Genomic DNA, 4,918 nt, shown 5'->3' on the forward strand with positions numbered 1-4,918 from the left:
GGGATGATTGGATATGATAGGTGGGATGAAGGGAGTTGTGGAAGGCAGTTAAGATGTTTTTGTCCTGGGTGACTAGATAGGACAGTTAGCTGAGATGGGAAACACAGGACGGGCAGCGGTGTTGGAGGGAAGATGATAAATACTGTCTGAGGAATTTGAAGTACCTGTGGGATAGATGTGTGAAGTACCAATGGGGTAGGTGAGTGAAGTAGCTGTAGGATAGGTGTGTGTTGTCCACAGCCATTTGGGAAAATGGGTTTGAACCTCAGGACAGAGATTAGGCTTAGAAAGATCATCCTCAGAGATCTCATCTGTAAGGGCTGAATGCTAGAGAGTTCCTCCAATTTGAGAGGTGCTTAAAGGAAGCAGAAATTTAAAGAGGAAAGCAAAAAGAGCAGCCAGAGAGGAAAAAGGGAAACTATGCCATGTCCCAGAAGTCAAGGGGGAAAGCGTGTAGAGAAGGGGGCCGCTGAAAGTGTCAAAGCCACAGAGCCATCAGAAGGACAGGGGCAGAGAAGTAGATTTGAGATTTGGAGACTTTAGTCAATCAGTTCCCATCAACTTCAAAAGAATAAAACAATAACACTAAGTTGTTTACTTGTGTTTTTCGTGTGACTAAATATGTTCATAAATGTTTAATAAGCTCATTATGTAAAAGTGACTTTCTAAAGAGTTGGCCATTATGTGTAAGCTGCAAGACATAGTTTATATAGTCAGCTATGTATTTTTAGGACCTGAATCAGTCCCCGGAGAATTCGAGAGAAAATTTATTCTAAACCTAATTCTACATATGTCTTAGTATTCGGTTAATTTTAAAAAATGCCTTTCTCCTTCCCGTCTTATCTCCTCGATGCTGCTTAAGGCCTCATTGGATTCTTTTGCCTAATTGTTGGAGACAGGGGCAGGCAGGCGAGAGGCAACCTGTCTCATGATGTTCACTCAGTGGCTTTGATTTTTTGTAAAATATCATCTCTGGGAGACCTGTCCCCTTGTCTTCATCCCTGGTTCTCATGTGGCCTTTCAGGATCAAAAACCTGTTTCTCAGTGTGATTCATCTTACCTGTCAGCTTGTGCTAATTATATTGATATTGATTCTGCTAGATTTTCGAGGATGTCATTATGGTGTCCCTTCCTTGAGTTTATAAATGCTGGTTTGCTCGATTTATATTTTATCTTCATTTATTCTAAGATTTATGCCTTTCCCATGAAATTGGAATCTATCTTTGGAGCAGCATGGAAATCCTTTCTATCTTTCTCAGCACTATTTCTAAACTGTTAAGTCTTTTTATGACAACTAAGAACTGGCGCTAATAAAAAAAAAAAAAAATGACTCAGCGGTGAATATTGCCCAAACTTACCTTATATAAATTTGCTAACATGAATTTACTGTGGCTTAGTCTAGCTAGGGTTTGGCTGAGGCTGCCATGTCCAGCTGTGCAGGCCTTTCACTGCACAGTGGTGCTTGGCCACGGGGATGGATGCAAGCCACACACCTCCCCAGGGAAGCAAGTGCTTTTTCTCATTCACGGGAAGGCCCCGTGTCAGCCAGCGAGTCCAGGATGTGATCGTTTTATAGATCTCCTCAGCCTATGATGCTATCACGAAAGGCAGAGAGCAGTACAGACCTCGCCAAATGGCAAGAACATAGGGCTCTTGCCTTCAGGGTCCAGCTGGATGTTCTGGCCCACTGCAGAGTTCACGAGGAGGCTCCTCTGCTCTGGCCACTGGTGCCACACCGTCCTTCTTGCTCTGTCACGGCCATCATGCTATGGTAGGGAGGAAAGCCTCTTCCCCTTTGGACCTCCTGTATTCCCCTCCTGTCACCCGTAGCACTGTGCTCTTCTCTCAGCCACCCCACGTCCAGGGGCCCGATGCCTCTTGTGCTGCTTTGCAGGCTTTCCACCTGGTCTTCCGTTACTGGATGCCCTGTTGTTGATTCCTGAAGGAGAAAGAAAGAGAGAGGGTAGAGGGCCAAAGAGGCTGTTTTAGATATTGACAGCACTGTCCCTACCGGCTTAGATGTTCTTCCTGTATCATTGCAGAGGCTAGAAGCCTGGGGACTGGATTTCTGAGACGCCCTGGCCACAGGGCTTAGAAGGTGCGTCTGTGCCAGAGCGGGGTGCGGTGGCCTCAGCAGGCGCGTGGCCTCCGGCAGATGGATGTGCAACCCCTTTGGGAATAGGTCCTTTGCCTATTCTCATCCCAGGGCTGTGGGCATCTGTGACCATCGGCAGTGGTTTTCTGCATTTTACTGACCTCCGGGAGGCAGCTGCACCTTCTGACTTTCTGGATCACAGCTCTGAAGAGAAACCGGAAAACTAGTGGTGAATCTCTTGTTGCTATGAAAAAAAATGTTGGTACAAGTGGAGCCATTTAAAAATGGTATCAGGGTTGGGAGAGCTTTCCAGAGAAGCTGCTTTGCACGTCGTATTCCTTGAACCTTTGGATGGGGCCAAACCAGCATCGCCTTACAAACAACTGTTTATAAAGGTAGCGAGAAAGCAGACCTTCTGTCCATAAGGACTGACGATTGTGACGTCCTTTAGAATCACTAAGCAGCCACGTGCCGCTGAAGAGCGACTTAGCTTAACGCCAACAGAAATTCCTTTCTTCAGTTCATGTAATTCTTTCCCTTCTCTTTCTCATAAATCCCCTCACCTTCACTCCATCACCGGGACATAATTTGGGTTTCTGCCTGAATCTGTAACTCTGGATTACAGTTCTTTGTGACCTCAAACAGATGCCCGTTGCCACTCGCTTTGGTTTTCAGTGTTCATCGTGGGAGCCTCGTAGGGATTCCGAGTCTTATCCACCACTCCCCAGACACTAAGAACGATTGCCTTAAGTTTTAAATATCGATGATGATAAATGAGACTTAGAATCGTCATGCCAACTTCTTCAGAAGTATCTTAAAAGAATGATCACCCATCTACGTTGCATTTAGAACCTACAAGTTTTGGTTTTCACTTCTTTTCATTTATTGCTGATATAGAACATATTTACCAAGTAAAAGCTATGTGATTCCTTGAGAGATTTGCTCCAAGATGTTTCCCCTAATGGCCATCCTTCTCTTTTCTTGGGCCTCTTCCCTTGGTCTAGACACGTATGAAGTCTCTACCAATTCTAAACATAACTCCATCACCTAATAAGTAAAGCCACTCTGGGTTCCACTTTTCTCTTTACGACCACCTTTTCTAGTTTCTTTCTCCCCAAACGTCTTTTAATGATATTTGACCTTCTGACTTTCCGATGTTTTATGAGATAGTCATAGTTTTTCGGGTTTTTTTTTTTTGCCTGAAAAGTGTGGATTATAGGTCAAAAATTCTCTGTTAAGCAAAATTTAGGGGATTCCTCTGCCTTCCATGGCCTTTAATATACTGATATTCATTATTTACACAGAATTTGGTACTTCCTGAGTGCTTTTGACTAGACCCTTTTTGCTCTGTTAAGATGACCGAGGACCTCCTGTTGCTAAATTCATTGGATGTGTAATAGGGTGTAGACTTGTTTTTAGCAGAATAGCTGACATTTCAGAGTTGCTAGTCATTCCTATTTGTGATGTGAGGATAGGAGTCATCTTGGAGCTGACCCTCTTTGTTCTGGGAAGAGCCACTGGCCTGGCGCCTTTCAGTCCAAGAGCTGTAAGGTGTCTGGGTGTGAGTGTGCGCTGGCACACTTATTCATTTTCCCTTGGCAAGGGCTGGGATGCTGGCTTGAGGCAGAACCCACACCTTGGCCTAGATCTAAAGGTTGCTGGGGTGGTCCTGACACTTTGCATGGAAGCCCAAGAGCTTTGGGGCCAGGGGAGGATATTGACACTTCAACCCTTTCTCTTTATTGTTTTGTCAGCGTCTTGTCTGAGGCACCTCAGAAAAGAGCCTTCTTCCTCTCTGCCCGGCTTCTGAACAAATTGAGAAACAAGATGGAAGAGGGAGGCCAACCGAAGATGAACGTATTCTCTACAACTGATTAAGGCTTGGTTAGAAGGCGTAGCTTATCCTTTGGAGAACTTGGCCTGCTAATGCCCTGTGCCAGCCTTTTATAGGCTTATCCACCTAGGCAGGGCCCCGCTCTAGCTCCCACGTGTCTGGGCCCTGAAAGAACAAAGCCGAGCTTGTGTTGTTTGGGGAAGCTCACTCCCAAGAGAAACGGGGGAAATAAATGTGCCTGGTTGATTCTTCCCAAATTCACCAATCAGATAAGTCACCCCACTACCCCTAGGTTGAAGTAAAGAAATGGGCAGAGAGATCTAGGAGGCTGGCCCTCTGAGCCAGCCTACCCTCCTCCTGGTATCTGGGAAGATGTGTCTTCTCGAAATATATTAGCATGGCTAAAGAAGCAGGTAGATCTAGACCAAGGTCAGCTGATAGGAAGGGACCCTAGGGACTCCTGGAGGTTGGGGGAGCTTTTTATGCACAGCAGGTGATTGGTGCTGTGACTGCTCCTGTCTCAGACACCCCAGCACCATGGGAGTCCCTGGGAAAATGGCTGTGTGTGTGTGTGTGTGTGTGTGTGTGTGTGTGTGTACAGAGTTGTACCTTGGAGCTATGACCTACTTTGGCATGTAGCACGTGGCTCATGGTAATACTGAGGAGACAGGTATCCTTGTCTCCTGCATCCCATATTGTCGGGCTGACAGCAGCCTCAGTAATCCTTGGTTTTGAATGTCTCCTGGCACAGAACCGGTGGCTTTTAGTAGAGACACACCATGGAGGGCTGGCCACCTCCCCTGCCCCTTCTATGTAAAATGACATTTTCGGGGGCAGATATCTACACTGTGTAGGCATCTCTGGGGTTCTTGGACTCTACTTGAGATGGGAACCCTAAGAATGTTAGAATGGGTGGTCAATAGAGGGCTGAGAGCTTGAATGCTAAAGAAATGCCACTTTTTGGCCTGAAGAGGGCCAAACCTCAAGAT

The sequence above is a fragment of the Pteropus vampyrus genome, unplaced genomic scaffold, assembly GCF_000151845.1.
Source record: "Pteropus vampyrus isolate Shadow unplaced genomic scaffold, Pvam_2.0 Scaffold49, whole genome shotgun sequence".
Lineage (NCBI taxonomy): Eukaryota > Metazoa > Chordata > Mammalia > Chiroptera > Pteropodidae > Pteropus > Pteropus vampyrus.